Here is an 18,722-nt window from a genome sequence, read left to right on the forward strand (position 1 = left end):
AATTCTCCTGGCAGAATATGCATTACATATATGTATAACCGGGCCCCAAAAACCACGCATCATTTTGGCGGCTCACTTTTTCCCCTCGTCATGGTAAATGCTTTGTGGGATTGGGATGAATGATTTCCCCACTGCTATTGTTCGTATTCCTCAATGAGTTGAATGTTTTTGGAAGAGTGGGATAAATGGGGATGCACGAGAACCGTTTGTTTGAAAGTAGACCTGGATTCACATTTAGATCTATCCTTCACCCTGTCATGTTTAATTGACTTATTGAAGCCAAAAAGCTTGGGCTGATATGAAGGAAATTTACGATTTTTAGGATGAAAAATTGTGGGTAAAATTACGCTTAAGCCTTAGTGAAAACTTTCATTGCAATCTAAAATAAAATAACACAAAAGAAGAATTTAAACAATTAAACTTTATTTTAAATTGAAAAAATAAAACAATTTACTAGTTTTTACTGACTTAGACGTATCATCAAAAACAATTATTTAGTAATGTAAATAATCACACGAAATTAAAGAACCTATAAGAGATTTAGAGTAGAAGCTTGTGAACTTACATCATATTAAAATCTTTCAATTTGTAACAATCAAATTCGGCACTAAAATATAAATATCTATAAATATATATATATCTCATACAACCTGTTTTCTATCGTGTCATTCATATCATACATTTTGAGAAGAGAACCATGGGATTCCAGGCAAAGGGTGCAATCAAGCTTAAATTGCATTACCAAGAAAAATGTAATAAGTTGTCAGTTCAAATTGCGATTCCCAGAAATAAGAAACGAAGTTTAAAGTGCAGCATCGAGAAAAAAGCAGAGTCTCAAAGCTGCTGCCACTGTTATGTGTCAAAATGTTTGAATCTTCTTCGTCTGGTTGTCATTTGTGGTTCGTGCGTCGCCTGTTGCTGACGGCCTTGCCTTTTTTCCCCTCTTTTTTTGGCCCCGAACTGAAGATTTATGGCTTGGCGAAAGTTTTTCCCCGCTTATCGTTGGCCATCAAACGCACGTGCCTGAGAGTTGGCCATAACTGACAGTTCCTGTGCTAATTGGTCAGGGTCCTTGCTTCGACTCGTGTATTTGTTGGCCACTTCACATGCCCGTCACACATACACACACAAAACGGAAGTGAAAAAGCATTGCCTACTTTGGGGCCTGCACTGTCTTTCGTTCAATCCTCAAAAAAGGGGTTGACTTGCGAATCTTTCGTTACATCTGGCCTAAAAACCAAATTTAAGGCGAAGTTATGTCAGGCGTGGAATTTTGTCTGCTTGACTGCCATTTTGGGTTTGGCAAATTAATTACATCAAACACAGAAATTTAATTTGTCCAACCAGAAGTCAGGCTCGGTCAAAGATGAATGGAAGTGAAAATGTCTCAATTGATGGCTTCAAACGGGCTCGACGGTTGATTGTGCTGAATGGTAACTAGCCCAAAGCCATTAGCCAGATAATCCCAACACCATTAACCCACGACAGCTGCCAAGCTGATGAAAGGTGCTTGAACTGTTTATTATGGATTTTCTTCTCAGCGCCAGACAATGATTGGGCCACTTTAATTATTTGTGAATATTAAGGCGGTCATGAAAGAGGGTGATTTCTGAGTTCAAGCGCTGCATTGAAGGTTAAACTAAAGTTAAATGAACAATCATTTTAGTGATAAATGGTTTGCACAAAATTTCTTTAAATCATTTCAAAAGTGAAATTGTGCTGAATATTGTAGTTGTGACAAAGTTACTTACTACTTGCACACTTTTCATGTTCTTTTTCAGTATCTCTCATACGCCATGTTGCCATGCCTGTTGTCGCATTCGTAAGTAAAACTTCCGCTTGGCTTATAAATAACCATCCCCACAACGAGCTAAGCCAAAGTTGTACATATATAACTGGAAAACTTGGCAAGGGGTAGCTAACAAAATAATGGAAGTGCAAAAAACAACTTTTTCATTAACCCACAACACCTGAAAGTCCCCAGCTGAGCAGGCAAACACAATAGCGTAGGTTACAACTAAAGGAAAAGTTAAGGTTGGTAGAACACTCACTTTTACTTATGCGCCAGTCCGCTCCAAGTTTTACGTCGAGCAGAGAGTATCAAAATCTCTGAACAAATTAAAAAAAATAGTAATTAACTTACACAACGTAAATATTATATAGGAACTAATGTGTTCTCAAAAACGAGAATTTTAACGATTGTTGTAACGAACATTTAAACTTGTATTATTGTCCAAGCGCTTTGGTACTTCCGAATAATTTTGACAACATTTTGGAGTCATTATACATACCCAGCCTTTTGGTTAAAGGTGCAAAAAGTAAGCCCAAAGATTTAGCTTTAAGCTGGTTGTTTTTTTTGTTTCTGGTATTTGAAACTGCAACTTTGATTGATCAGGCATGAGCTGATTAATGTGTCCGACGGCGGGACTGCGTTAAATCCCTGCGTTAAGTGATTAGCAGCAAGATATCCATCTTCCTTTCTTATGCGTAACTTTAGCCGTGAAGAAATTGAAGCTGAGCACCGCTCAGGTCATTTATCAAAAACGGTTTATAGAAAAATTAGCGATATTTTTGGAGGAAAGCCCTCGGTAACCAGCGCAAAATCAGCATGAAACGAAGGTCAACCCACGAGATGCTTAAGACTTGCCACAAGAATGCCCAGGGAAGCGGAAGTGATTACTTTCTGGTGTCCCCGAAAAGTGCCAAAAAGGCTTTAAGAGGGGCTTTTGCTGCCACCCCTTCACGTGAATTATGAAGAGCTTTTCCGAGTGCGTGTGGGGATTGTGAGAATTTTCAATTCTTCCTCTTAGTTATTAAGCTTTAATGGGAATGATGTTTCGATGTATCTCAGTTCATGGAAAATTTAAGTCACAAGTCGTTGGCAAAAAGCGTAAGTGGTCTTTTAGTTCAGATATATTATATATTATACGCTGGCTTGTATTTAAGGTAACTCAATTTTAACTTAGTTTAACATATAATGTAATAAGTAGAAACTTTGTTTTATCCATTAAAAGTAATTAAAGGTTAAATACCGTTTAAAATGTGTGTCAGAAATTGTAACAATTTGTAATATAATGTCAATGTTATTTTGCTTTAGTTTTTTGGTTTTGGTTAAGGTTAATATATTTAACAATTTAAAAGGCTGTAAACCTATTTACCTCTTACTTCAAATCAATTGTACAAGTAAATACTTTTGTTGTCAAAACAATTTAGCATTTTCAGCCACGATTCGGGTAATTGACATGCATGCAAACAAAATGCCCGTATCGTTCTCAATTGCAAGTGTTGAAAGCTGACAGAGATTGTGGAGTGGCGGTGCATAATCAGGCTGTCATGAAAACGAGCAGCATAAAATATTCGGGGAAATATATAAATTAGCATAACAAATACCAAAAGGAATCTAACTTCAATTTGAAATTAAATTTTACCTTAAATGAGACAATTTTTGTAGGGATTTCTTTCCTTTGAATGGAGAGTAAATATAATTTGAAGGGTCCCAGGGCGAATTTCCTAAGCTTTTCACCCGAAAACAAATTCATAAACGAATATATATGTAAATTCTCTGTGTATATTTGCATATAACTTATGGGACAGAACGAACAATTTCTGAGGCACCAGCACCCCAATCTTGAAGGTTGGATGGAGCCCATATAGGCTCCTTACGACATAAGTTTCTTCCCTGTTTTTCTCATTCATAATAAATGCATTGCAATTTCCCAACCCCCAAAAACAATTTGTCCTTTTTCGGCTCGGCACAAATTTTCCGTTTAGGCAAGCATAAAAATTGAAAATCAATTCGTTTGCAGCCATCGCAGCATGCAAAAATTGCGCAAAAAAATCACGTGATTGGCACTTTTTCCCATTTTGTTGGCCAGACAGGGAAAAGCGGTTGAACTTTTTGCGGCTTGTAAATTAAATGCGATTGGTATAAAAAATGGCTTCATGATTTATGTGGTTGCAGTTGCTTCGTTTTATTGTGTCTTATTTAGTAAGTTGAAAATGTATTTTAACTATGGGCAATCGAAAATAAATAAATTGATTGTGGTTTTTTCTGCAACTTTTTTTTATAAGTTTCAGGAAAAGGATTAATTGTTATAAAAAATTGTTTCATGATTTATGCTCTATTAAATTGTGTTTTTTTTAAATCGAAATTAAATAAAATGATTGAGTCAGCAACCGATTAAAGTTTTTGATTTTAATAAATTTATAAATGATTTAAACCTTAAGGCCTTACCTCAGAGGGAATTCAACTAGTAATCAAACTGTCCTTTACCGGATCTCTTTCAACACTTCAACAGTTCCTTGGGCGCCTGTTTGCCCCCATATTTGCTCAGCACTTTAAGCTAGAAAAAGAAGGACCTCTGTCCCCTCATAATCTGTCTCACATCTGCCGGAATGTGGGTCAACATCTGTGGTGGCACAAACCACCCCAAAACCGTGGGTTATTTATGCTGAACTGAAGCATATTTATTTACTTGTTTGGGTTTGAGCAGCCCCAAACATACATCGTCCATTGTGTGGCACTCAGACGTTTCGGTAATGTTATTGTTTGCTCAGATTCTGTTGACAGACAAGTCCTAGAGCGACTAGGACTATGGTATGTTAATGAACAGTAATCTGGCCAGCTTAAATGAAGCGGATCTTCGGGGGAGAAGTTACTTGAGAGTTTGTGGAGCATTTGACAATGAGACAAATCAAATTGGGGTTAACGCATCAATTGCTGGCCTATGTATCCCTAGGCAAAAACCATCTTTTCATCTTATTTGTCATGACAACCCACAATTTTGGACAGTCATAGCCCCTCCCATTTTTCGTTATTCTCCGCCAACCCATCAATTATTATGGAGCAGTCAGTGAGTAACTCGCATTTTCATTGACTTATTTATGGGCCGTAATGAGAAAATGTGAGTCATGTAATTGATCCCACTGGGGGTAACAACAAAACAAATTTAAATTGTATCTCAAATGGTTTTCGCGCACCATAAACATGGTTATAGCATCCATTGACTTGAAAGAAAAATACGACTTTACTTTTTGATTGATTTTGTTAAAAGTAATAGACAACAGTTTCATATTCCCTTGAAATCATGTTAAAACATTTTTTAATCTATCTACGAAATGATTTACAAAATACAAAAAGTTAAAAATACTTTTTACTAAATGCATTCAGTAATGAAAAAGTTTTATATTTGCTACTAGATCTGTTAGTTAAGTTAAGTTCCCAGTTATTTTGCAGTCATATTTTCAGCCACAATCCATGTTGTGTTCATTTAAATATTGCAAAACAGCATTAAACATATTGTAAATGCTTTCAGTACTAAATAAGTTGTATCTTACTTAATTATTTATAAACTTAATAAAAAATGTATCAAAAAGTTAAGTTCCCAGTTAATTCGCAGTCATATTTACAAACTCAAACCATGTTGTTCTCATTTAAAGTTTAAAGAAAGTACCAGCAAATTTGTAATACTTCGTTAGGTAAAAGGAAAATGTTCAACATTATCAAACGTATTTCTCTTTACTGAAAATGTTTTATCTCAGACCAAAGCCATCAACGTTATCCCTCCTTTGCACGTCGACATTTCAACCGCTATCGTAAACTTTTCTGACTTGTTTATTTGCAAACAATTTGCCTATTTGCTTATGGTTTCTGCCTGATTAAACATGCCAAACACACGCAGTCACATAAGTATGCAATGCGAAACGCTAACTTCTTGAAATGCTATCAAATGCCTTTTTCTAGGGAAATTCTTGGGCCTAGCTTGTGGTTTTAAGGTTTCCCAGCTTGTGTGTGATACCTTTCTATCAATAAAAACAAGAGGAAAAAAATGAAAGTGTCACAGCATTATGTGACCTTGGCAACTGTCACCATTTGACTTCTTGACTTGCCGCACAAAAAACTTTTGTCCTTCCGTCGAGTCAGCTTTATTTGCCAAAGTGTGTAAAAATTGAAGAGGAAGCGTTTTTGTGTTTTTTCTCCTTGGCAAGACCTAGTAAAACATCCGAAATCCAAATAGTTGGGGAAAACAGAAACCACATCGCTTATTTAATCAAATTGAAACCACTTAACAGATGCCAGTGAAACAATTTTAATTAAATTTGAGAGCTAAATTTAAATGACCTCTTGGCTGCAATTCAATTTGAAATTTCCTGAACGTTGCCCAATAAAATTCCCAGCCAACTGCGACAGGCAAAGGAAAGAGGACCCTAAATATGCGGCCAAGGTGCCAGAAAGGAAAATTGCAACACCTGAGGAAAATGCCTAAAAGATTGCCTAATTTAAATCCCAATTACATTTAATTTTCCTCCTTTTCAGAAATTGAACTAAAATGTTGCTTCTTTTCTTTCAATTTATCTCTGTTTTCTTTTGGAGTTAAATTTAATTTAAAGCTTTTGAAAATATTGGCCTTAAGAATTTAAAAAAGGTTTGTTTAAGTAAAGTGTAATGCAAAAAAAGATAAGTCGTAAGTCTATACAGAACAATAATCAAAGGTATAATAATATGGTTAAGTCTTTTATCACTTGAAGATGCTTTTTTTAAAGCTTTAAATTAATGTGTTTGTTAATAAACTTCAATTTAAAGTTTTCTTTCAAAATAACCTTATGCCAAATTAATTTTTTTTTTTTTATATTACTAAAGTGGCACACTTAATCTTATTAAAGAATTGCTTGTCCATAACTTCCCCCAAAGTCTGCTTTCATCAGAAAATATTAATGAAGCAGAAAATCTGCGGCGCCATTGACTTTAAAATTTAATATTTCGCTTACATTTATCAAAGCTGCTTTGCCTTTTCAATAAATAATAAGAGAAATACTACAGAAAAAGTTCCTAAACGAAGCATATTCATTTGGCGTACCTGACTGCCTGCCTCGCCTCATAAATGTGCACTTTATTTTTATTACAAATTAAACACAACAACGGCTTTCGGCCTTCTTTTTCATCCACTTTCCTGTAAGCCGCTTTCCAGGAGATTTTTCTGCTCTTTCGGCCGGATAGAATCCTCATATGTGTAGAGACACATTGTTTTCGCGTTGACAGTTGGCATTAAAATGAGCGCCCATAAATATTATTAGCTCCTCCCGCATTTCCACATTTTCCTTTCCCCCGCCCGCTTTTCCCACTGCGTGAGAGTGACAAGCAGCTTTGAATAAATTCACTTCATTTTTTGCTTCATCCCATTTTTAAATATGCTGCCTGAGGGAGAAAAATTTGTTTTGTTTGCCCTGACCGTTTTTTTCCGGTTGGATTTCATTTGCTTGGTTTTTGTTTTGACATTCCTTTTTTGGGTTGGTACTTTTCGAGCTAAACATATGTTGGCTCATTATCCTTTTTTTTTTTAAGCTACGCTTCTGGGTGCTTACACAAAGCTGATAAAATAAGTGGGTGGCAAAAGGACGTCTCTGAACTATTTACAGCTTTACAGGACAAAAGTGGCAAAGGTCTGTTTATTTTAAAAAATTGTCAAGCCCGTCAGGAAAAATTGAATTTTTCGACCACGCCTTCATTAAATAGATTGGGATGAAAATCTCTGTCAAATTAAGTTCATACCCGACCAGTATCGAAAAATATTTATGTTGTGCCATTTACTTTAAATTTACTTAAAAGCGTAGGTTTGACCAAAATATATTTGCTTTAAACACATTTTCTGGGGCATTTGCAGTTTTCTTTTTGTTGTGGCTAACAAAAATAAGAAGGGGGAATTTTCCCATGAAAATACGAAAATTTCGTGCAAAAACAAATCGTTGCTTGTTCTATTTTTTTTTGGACAAAAGCTTTTTGGTGCTCATGTGCGATAGCGGTTTTAGTTTTAGTTTTTCTCTGTTCTTTTGACAGTGTAAATATTGGCGAAGGAAAAGCGGATGTGCCCTTGCTCTGTTTATAAATCTGTTCCTTTATTTGCACTTTGGCGCATCAACTAAAATTAAAAGGGAAATAAAATGCTGAAAAGGAAACGAAGGACGCAAAGATATCCCCTGCCATAAAATCAAGTTTCGTATGGATGCCGGTTGGTCTTTTTCTGTTTCCCTTCTAATGTCCTGGCCCACTAGGATTTTATTCTGTGTCCAGTTCAGTGTGTGTTTCATTCGTTTTACTGTCAACAGTGATTAGTTGGTCTTAGTGTGGGTCGCTTCCCCAAATAGAAGTATGTTTGCCTGTTTATTTATTTATTTCCCAATGTCTGTTTGTCTTTTTCACACCCTGCTTAAGCATTTAATTTCGTTTCAGTGCGTACGGTGAATGAAAAATTTAATTCAAGTCAAGCCGCTTAAATGTCTTCGGGGACACTTTGCTATTATTTTAGGTCACTCTCGCCTTTTTGTGGTGCTATTTGGCCTTGCGACTTGGCTTTGCTTAAATTTATTTACTTGATTTGGCCTATATAAGTATTTTTTCTTCTTGATGTTTTTAGAGGACTTAAAAGTAAAAGTTTTGAAGAACAAATTGTTCTCTTGATAATATTAAATTAAACAGGTTGGTAAATTAAGTGTTTTTAGTAGCTTAACATATTTTTTTGACGTGGTATCTTACAATTTTTTGTACTCCATGTGCTCTTTTGGATATTGTTAAAAAGCCCTTAGTCTGCTTTACACATTTTCTACTGGCAAAAGTTAAATAAAGCGCAAATTGATGACTTTCAAATTACGGCAAGGAAGCATCGTGCCCGTTCCCTAATACAAATTTGCATGCTTGCCCCGCTAATTATTCATAATTGAAATAAGTCAACTGCTTAAAATTTCACAAAAAGTTAGGCCACCTAAGGGAGTTTGGCGCTTGTATTTGCCTGCGCTGTGTTTATTGCGGGGTTATTTTTCATTGCACAAGGACGAAGCTGCGGGCATAATACGGTTAACAAGCGGCGGGTTAACTTTTCGGCTTAGCATAAATTATTCCCGACTGCTCTGAACGGAAGTCGAGTACCTCTCTCCTCATTTTTACTCCGCGACGCGCGTCCTGTGATGTGGCAGACACGCATCTTCATTAAAAACCTACACGATGGAAATTAATGAGCGCCAAACGTGGCTTCTGTCGCCCCCCTCTTCTGCTTGTTTACCCCCAGTCACTCATCAGATTGGCAATAAACGGGATGCCGACACGTGAGACAAATGCATATGAGTTTAGAGACCTTTAATGGGACTCCTGGCAGCGGAGCGGCTAAATAGAGGGCGGACTAGCTATTAACATGACAGACACAGACACCGGTCCGCACAGGATGTGTTCGCGTTTACCCCTGGCTGATATCAAATTAGCACCCAGACTGCAACAACGCCGGGCACTCATATAACATCCTGATCTGGCCAACGGTGCGTGTACGTAATTCAATAGAGGCACACGCTGCGTATGCACAATGTCCAAGCAGCTAATACCTTCGCTTTCTTGGTTCACCCGCTGCAGTACAACTTTTAATGAGATTTTGCTCTACAAAATTGCGTTTGCTCACTCAAAGTTGACAAAGTTTTGCTTTAACTCTTTTAAGTTGCCTTGCCTTTCGCGCACTTTCTTGTTTACCTTACCCAATTAAAGCCAAAGATACGTGGCGAAAAGTTTTAAGAGCTAATTTGTCAACATAAATCAGGCGCGAAAGTGTTGTTTACTGAATGGCGAAAAATAGATATTTAGAAATCAATGGTATCTAAGCTGTTAAACAATAAAGAATGTTGGTAATAAACAATTCTGACTCAGAAAAATATTAGGTTTTGGAAAATTTAAATAAAGCTCTTACAGAAAAAAAAATAAAACATTTTATTTAGTAAGTTTATCGAACTCCACTAAAAATTAAAAAAAAATTCATCTTCTGAAATCACTTATATACTGCTTGAAAAACTACAAAAGATCACAAATTATAAAATATTAAAAACAAAATAATTGTATTGCATTGTACCGAGAAGCTCTATCTACAAATATTTTGAAAAGACCCTTAAGATATTTACCAATAAATTTTTTTATGCTCCAATAAAGCCCTTTTATAATAAGAGGAAATCATTTTCACATTTCAATAGACCTTCTAATAATAATAAGTAATTAAATAAATTTATTTAACGGCACTGAAACCCAAATTAAAGCTGTCTATACTTTCTAATTTTCCTTATAGTTTTCTGTACTATATATATCCAATTCCAACTTTATCCATTTATCTAGAACCAATCTTAGAAAAAACTTTTCTGGTCATGCTGCAGGGATCTATTTTCAATCTTATACGCCTGTAGATTGACAGAAGTTTTTATCAACTTTCTAAGCTTCTTTGATCTCGATCCAATGTCAATACCTCGACAAACTCTTACCTCGAAATAAGCTCACAACTTGCATATTCACGGACTTCATTTCCGTTTTCCATTTGAGTGGGAAAAATTTCATTTTCTACCGCACTGATTGGGTCAGGACACAGGCCTTGACTTTGCCACTTTTCCTGCCAGTTCGTCCATCTTTCTGTGTAACAGGTGCAAACGATTAAGGTGGAAAAACAGAGGAAAAGGATGGAAATGGTAATGGAAATGCGTGTATTTTGACAGCTTGTTGAGTGTTTCGCTTTAGCCGATTACGAAGGTTGGCTCGGCAACTTGGCCTTCGCCTCTTACTCCTATTGGTTATCTCTCGTTGATTGCCTTTTAATTAGTTGGAAGCTGATTATGCAAATCTTGCCGCAACAACAACTGCCATAAACAGCATATATGCCGGTGATAAATGGTATCGATTTAGATAGGAATCTGCCAGGCAGAGAAGCTTGAAAAGTTTTATGACCCTGCCAAGTCAGGCGTTAATGTTTAATGCCACAGTTAAACCTTGGTATTTGAAATCAAAATATGAACAGAATATTTGAATAAATTAAAAATCAAATAGTAAAACATTTTTAAGAAATATTTTAGATTTTTAACAGTGTTATACTATTTACCATGCCTTAAAACTATTGAAAACAAATATTGAAAATTTAATAAAATTTAAAACAAAATAAATTTATGACATAATAATATTATTCAACATCTTATTTTATAATTTGCATAGAATAATTACCCATATCAGAGCAAAGATTACCTTAAATGTCTAAAGCCAGTGAATTCAGGGTAACCTGTACTTAAGTTTCCCCTCACTGCTTTCATTGCTCTTGTCTCTTGATTTATGTATATTTAATAATTCAAACTTTATCACACCGAGCAGCAGAAACTTCCTGCAGAGCTTGGCCTGTTTGTGCCTCGATTTCAGCCACAAGCCACCCAGAACTCACTTACTTATGTGACTGAACATAAAAATTCTGTATTCCACTTGGCTGCCAACTGGCTGAGAAAGAGGCAGGCATAGTGGACGCAGACAGAGATGGCAAGAGAGAGTGGGTGGCAGTGCGAAAAGAAATATCACTTACAGACATAAAAATGCAAATTAGAACGAGATACGCTTCAGTCCAGCTGGGCGGCTGGATGGATGACATCTGTGGACCGCAGAAACCAAAAGGGAAAACCGAGAAAAACTTTAACACGAAGCTGGCCCAAAGCCGAAATCAAGAATGAATTATTGGCCTGAGCCTATTGCAGGCCATCTTTTTTGCCAGCGCAGATTATTAGCCATAGCTTTGGGGAATAAACGCGGCTGAATGGGACGGGGCAGAGCCAAAGTTTCTGAAATTGTTCTGGCCAAGTTTTCTTGCAGATTTCCTTTGTGTTTCGGCGATTTTTGGCGCACATTATCGACACGTGCGCCCAGTGATTTATGCAATGAACAGCGAAATATTTGAATAATTACAAAATTGCATAAATCAATGAACAGAGATGACTCCTAATTGCTTTTGTTAATTGTTTAAATTCCTTGAAGAATATTTGCATTGTACTCGAATTAAATTTGTGCAATTATTGTACACTTAATTTAATGCACAAAAAGATGTTAAAAAGAATATAGCTTATTTCGACAAAATATTTTGAAAACATAATAGTGATATACACCACGAGTTTTATGCTTTTAAAGAAACTGATGAAAACAATTGTTCGTAAAACTCAATTTTCAATCTGTCACTTTCCGAGCTCTCAAGCTCGACCTTGCATAAAGTCAATATGAAATACACTTTAATTTCCTGAACTTATTCTTCCTCGAAGGTGAATCAGCATTCTTCAATAACAAATTGTTTTCATTCAGTTGCCGTCAATCAAAAAGTGTCAAAAACATTTCAATAAGCCCAGTTCCTGTCACCTGTTGCTGCGGGGTGAGATTGAGTGGCCATGTCAGCAGTTTAACAGTTCACTGAGCACACACACGTAACACCTGAGAGAGACGGGTATATACAAACAGAGAGAGAGAGAGAGCTAAAGGAAGAGGACATCTAAAGTGTCAAATGTGCTGAACTAGAAAAGTTCCAATAAAGATGAAAACCGAAATGGCAGGGGATTCGAAATTGAATTTGCCTGAGGAGAATTTTCACTGCTCACATTCTCAGGCAACACAGTAAGTGTGTGTGCAGAGGCCAAAAGCTGTTAAATTTTAACGTTTTTGCCTTCTGGCAATTTGCATGCCTGTGGTTAAAGTGCTTATCATTATAATCAACACCCAAGCAACAAAGTTCATGCAAATGGTATTCGGCTAACACAAGTCGAAGCGTTTACACACTTTTTTGGTTATTTTCTGTTATTGTAAATAATTAATTAATCCAAATACTCAGATAAATGCTTTGATTCATTCAGGGTGAGCTCAAGATAAAATAAAGTAATTACCTAAATAAGATCTTTAACATAGTAAATAAAATATCGATCAAGTGTCTAACTACGTGTCGACAAACAACAGTTAAATGACAAATGGTTTAATATTTTACCATTATTTAGCAAATGTTTTATTTTGTATTGAAACGCGGAAAAGATGACTAAAACTATGAAACTATCTAATGTAGTACAAGAAAAAAGAATTTTTATAAATATGTTGGCAGGCCCTTAACAATGTTATGATAAATTAAGTATTATGCAAATCCCGTTGAGGCATTACACTCAAATCACTGCAACCTTTATAAGCATACACTCATGCCTAACGATATGAACATGATGAAATAAAAGGAAAATGCTCCACGTTACTCGCTCACGTGCCAGAGTGAGGGCATTTCATTGTTATGAGTATTGTTGATGCGACAAGCTCGTTTTACGTTTATTAACTTGACAACCAACAGGGCAGGGTGGCGGTCGAAGGAGAGGGGTTTTCAAGTGTATAGAACTCGCTTTGATACCCAAAATATATTTCGCTTATTTTTAGACTCCCACCGTTGCTGATTAGAGTAAAGCTCGATTATTGCACTGACAGCCATAGCCATGACCCCCATAATATAGAGCCAATTTTACCCGCATGTTGCTTTAATTACTATCCACTCTTTCTATATTTACTTCATATCCTGTGTTTGCTTTCCACTTGCCGATTTGATTATTTCCCCCTGCTTGATTAGGTTAATCGGACTTGCTACTGATAAGCTTATGGTAGGCAAACGCCTGCGATTGTCATCAATTATTGACACTCGATAAAAGTTTGTGCTATATTTAGAAAAACATAGCACGTGTGCTGTCTATAAATGTAAACAAAAAATTGAGTTCATATAAAATAATAAAGAGTTACACTAAAATCATTTTATTAATAATTTAATGTATTAAAAATCGTTGTTTAATTTCAAAAAATATTTTAATGATGGCACTTTTAAAGCGATAAACTTGTTTCAATACCAAAAAAAATGACAAGCTGACTTACTTATGATATGAACATTAATGTTTTCTAAACACAAGATTTTCCCATAAGTCAAGGAGCTTGACTGCATTTCCGCCCTTAAATCTCTCAGCACAAAATATATATAAGGGATGTGTATATATGAACCTATGTTCTGGCCCCCCACTGACATCACATTCATCAGGAGATTTTGACTGTCTGAGCAAACCCTTTGGTCGTGTGTCACGCCTCCTTCGAAATCGTATAAAACTTTCACGGCATTTTCTATTTGTTTTCATTTCCTCTTTTCAGTTTTTTCCCTTTCATTTTGTTTTGTTTCTTGCGGCTTTTGGCAAATTCCAACGCTTCAACGCGCGAGGCAGTCTCGAAAGAAAAGGAAACAGGAAAACAATAAAAATTGAAAAGACTTTTCTCGCCCGTGAACTCATTTGCATAGAATGTTGCTTGGCTAAACCAAAATACAATTTCCCCTATGCCCAATCTTTGAATGATTTTCCCTTTAAAACATACTTGACTTTTCCTTTTATTCATTCCCTTATTTTAAATACTTTTAATGTGGCACATAAAACTATTTATGAAACTTTTTTTGTGCCATTTGCGCCATGCATGCGATTTTTTTTGGGCTGCACTTTGGTCTGGCCATCTCTTATGTTTTATGGCCAGGACTTTGTTTTTATGGGATTTCCGTTGCCCCCCGAACTTTCCTCTAAATGCACAAGCCGCATCGTAAACGTTAAGGTTACCAAAAAAACAAAAACCTTTATGGTGTGGGATGGAATGCTTTCAGAGTCATATTAAATAAATCAATAGGGGAGCTGATAAATCACAGTTCCGCTCATTGATTAGCTAACGATGCGCCTATAATTTTCTTGGTGTGTGAGAAAAATGTGTTATGCGGAAATTATTAATTATTAAATTAGCTTGGCGTTTGGGTTTGAAAAAGAGAATCACAAAGAAAAAAAATTACGATTCGGCCTTAAATTAATTTAAATCTTTTCGCATTTAAGTAAAAAATGACACTCGACAATTTTGATAAAGTAAATACAATACATCTTGTTATTATTTCCCTTGTATTTTTTAAGGCTTTGCTGATTAATAGACTGTGAGGGATTTTTGCTGTTCCAAATTAAAATTTCATTCCAAATAAATCACGTTAATTTAAGCAGCTTACCAAACGCTGTTAGGCTCCAAATTTTCCTTATACTTTTGTCGGCTTTCTGAGTTTCTTAAATATTTAATGTGGCACGTTTCTTAAATTTCGCTTTGTGTCGCCTCGCGAGTCGCGTCGTCTGACACATTCACATGTACATATTTTATACGTCCCTATGTTATTATTTTTTTATTTACGACATTTAATTTTATATTTATGTACTTTGATTTTCATTACACGATGCGGATTTGCGGCCCGTTTAACCTGCTTAAAAAACAAAAGAATACGGAATGTGGGATGAACAAGAAATACGTATTAAGGGCCCGCGTTGCTCGTATAATCTGGTTTTATTTGATTTGATTTCATTTTTGCTGCGTGTTTTTATTTCCGTTTGGTTTTAGCGGGATTTGAACGACGGCGGGGCAGGGGATCAGATGATGTGAAGGCGTGTCGACCAAATTATTGCCAGGATAAATGAATCTCGGCTCGTCATATAAAGCGATTCAGTTTTCGTTGCTTGGATATGAAAATTTCTTGAAAGCTCTTCAATTAAATTGCCTGAAAAATTCATGCCCTAAGCATAACTTAAGGGACTCTCACTTTCCTCCCACACTTTGCAGCAGGTCCTTGCTCGAGGCTTTGGCAATGCATAAGAAATTTAAACAGCAAATTAGCCTTTGCTTTCCTAGATTGAATGCGTCAATACCCTTTAAGATACTATATATTTTCTATAAAATAAATGTATAAGTGCTACAAACTGTTAAGTCAAAAATAACATTATTTAAAAATAAATTTGTTCTGATTTATATGTCACCACTATTAGTAAATATTTATTTATTTATTAAACTTTATTATTAATGATTTTCCAAAAGCTTGTCCATAATAAATTATGTTAATAATTGCCCTACGCACTCCATTCAGTTTTAATGAATGTGTTCCACATAAGATAACATTACAAATTAAATACTCCTAAGTTCTTCGCGTTTCAAACTTGTTATCAAATTGAAGAAACCCATTGAAAGAGAATACATAGGCCTACGTTTCGGCTCCTGAGTTATTTAATTTAAAATTTTGGTTCGTTCTGCAAGAGCTTCGGTGCCCTTTTCCGCTTCTGTCTTCGTTCCTGTCTAGCGCTGTTCACTTGAATTAATTACGCAATTTAACTGGTTTTCCGTGCAAATCGTATTATAAAGTGGTTTTTGATGTTGCCCCTTAGAGGATTTTGTCTGCGGCAGGTGCAACGGGGTAAAAGTTGTGTGAGCATTCAGGTCCACACAGAGTGTTCTTAATACCACAGGAAAGCGTTTATGGAACACATTCATTAAAACTGATTAAAGTGCGTAAGGGAATTATTAACGTAATTTATTATGGCCAAGCTTTTGGAAAATCCTTATTTTTCCTGATTAAATATTTAGATTGCTGGTGTTTCTTGAAATTCCAACTTTAATTTTTCGTTTTTAAATTAAACGTTATTAAAAGTATATGATGTTTAGTCACATAAAAATTTGCTTCATTGCTTAACAGAAATTCAATAAAATTAATTTTTATCATTGCAAATATGTTATGTTATAATTTATTTATTTTAAAAATTTTGTGGAATTTTTAATACCAAAAATCGTTTTACTTTAATTGAATTGAAGCGATTTAAATAAATACAAGATAAGTTAGCTTTATTTTTATAAGTTGATAAACATTTTTTATGTTTATGACTTCCCAATAGCTTTTGAAAGTACAAAATTTTTAGTTTTGAATTTAAGTGGTAGCAGCTTTTTTAGTTCTTGTAAAAATTAAGTCGATAAACTTTTTAAAATTAATTCCTTTCCTTTAAGTTGTACCCTTTTTGGTTTGATCTTTCTTTATTTTTTTATCTAAAAAAAAATGATTTTAGTAAATTGTGTCAATGAGCTGTAGTTGTTGTCCGTATCTTCTTTCCTTTTATTAATTAATTGGTTATGTTTATTATTATTTTTGGCTTCCTACATTTTCAACACTTTAAAGAAATTTTCAATTTAGGTTTGAACTGATCACTTTTTTGCAGTTTGGATGAGATGCGCGAGGACAACCGACTGCCGCCAAAGGCGAATAGTAAATGTCGGGTCTGCCACTTGTCCTGGCAATAGTCGGGACATAGTTGGTGCGACTAGTTGCCACTCGCTGGTGAGTTATTAAAAAGCCAACAAACAGACAACGACAACGGAACGCACTTTGAATATTTTCCGAGGACACGAAGGATGTGTGTTCGGAGAAAATGGGCACGCAGCTCGGAGTTCGGAGCCCAACGAAACCGCACGCAACGTGCAACAGCCGCCAACTGATGGGCTTCATCTGCCATCGCCAGGCGTCCACCCACACAGATACCGCCAACACACACACACAGCTACAATCGCTCACTCACACAGATGCTCGGCGTTTGTTGATAACAGTTTTCGAATTTCGAACTCGGGTCGTCAGCTGCTGTTTTTGCTGCTCCTGCTGCTGCTGTGGCGCCCTTTTGTATACAAACAGTGGCCAAGCATCATCCACATCCTCCATTAGTGCCGCCCACATCGGCAACCACGTTCACCATGTTGCATGTTCGGCGTATGTTAACGCATGCGCCGCCCAGTAGGCAACACTTTTTACACGGTATAAGCAACATAAACCCATGTTTTGTAATTTTTTTTAAAACAAATATTTATTAGTTTTTAAAGTAATGTATTTTTAGAACAAATTTTTTTTTCAAGATGCAAATTGTAAACAAAATTGATTTTAGTTTAAGTTAGGTATAATAGAAAAAAGCAACAATAATTTTAAGCCGAAAGTATTATCAAAATTTTTAGTTAAATACATTTGCATTTATAATAATTACATAACATTAAGCCGAAAGAATTTATGATAACAGCATTTTTTCTATCGGTACAACGCGTCGTATGAGTGTTATTACATGTGTTATTGCGGTTTTATTAAATTTAGATTGGGCAAAAGCATAAATATTTTGTTTATGCGATACAATTTTATTCAATGTTTTAAATGGTTGATTTTTTTTGAGGACTGTAAGCTATAAACTTACTGAAGAAGGGAATGTTTTAGTCGAGATCATAAGCAATCACTTAATTCCAGTAGTCTTGGCTGCTTGTGCCGCATAAGCGCAATCAACGCAACCTCGACGCTGTGTGGAAGCTTCTTTCGTTGTTATCTTTATTGTCCTGCAATATTTCGACAGCGTTTCTTTTGGTAGGGGGTTGGGTGGCCTTAGTGGGGGTGTCATGACATAAATTAGTCACATTTTGACTTGGACGTCCCTTAGCCTTAAGTCGGTTAAGTTGAATTTCCAACCATTGCCTTATTCCTGAGCTGGCCAACTGGTATTCACGTGCGCGGAGATGGTCGCCAATGAATTATGGCCAAGTTTTTAATTAAGCTCTTTATTGCGTGGTCAAGGCGCTTGGCCTCGATTATTCCCGTTTATTTTCGTATTCCTGTTTCATTCTTAGTTTCATGACTTTTTTGGATGATAGTTGCAGATAAGTCTGAATTATGATTTAATTATGTTTTTTTGCATTCGCAGATATTAAGCCTAATTTAAAGTCCCTGCTATAAATAACAATGTTGCTTTAAAAATAATGTTCCAAAACAAAGTTCACTTTACATAATGCTGCATTACATTTAAACAAAAATGAACGGCATTAAAGTTACAAGCATGAGTGTTTATACATTTTGCATTTTTCTTTCCTAAAAAAATACAAGAATTCTAATTTCATTTAACATGTTTCAGTTGGCAAAGGACCAAAAAATTTGTCCTTGACCCCACAGGTTTCCAAAATATTTTCGTTCTTTCACTGCCCACAGATAAGCCAGCAAGTGTGCAATTGTGTGGCTACTATAAACTGTAACTGTAAATGTGAATCCATGTGACAA

The 18,722-nt window shown here is 35.7% G+C and overlaps 2 protein-coding genes across 2 annotated transcripts in view; one reads left to right on the top strand and one right to left on the bottom strand.

The window, feature by feature from the left end:
- The window catches only part of LOC128263224 (soluble guanylate cyclase 88E), a 41,551-nt gene extending 24,429 nt beyond the window's left edge, over positions 1 to 17,122 (bottom strand). Inside the window, 2 exon segments of the mRNA XM_052998096.1 lie at positions 14,847 to 15,092; positions 16,806 to 17,122. The gene's annotated coding sequence lies outside the window, so the exon portion shown is untranslated.
- Positions 1 to 18,722, top strand: part of LOC128263298 (uncharacterized) — a 97,185-nt gene that overhangs the window by 11,002 nt on the left and 67,461 nt on the right. The window lies entirely within an intron of this gene.

This window comes from Drosophila gunungcola, chromosome 3R (genome assembly GCF_025200985.1).
Source record: "Drosophila gunungcola strain Sukarami chromosome 3R, Dgunungcola_SK_2, whole genome shotgun sequence".
NCBI classification, from domain to species: Eukaryota; Metazoa; Arthropoda; class Insecta; order Diptera; family Drosophilidae; genus Drosophila; species Drosophila gunungcola.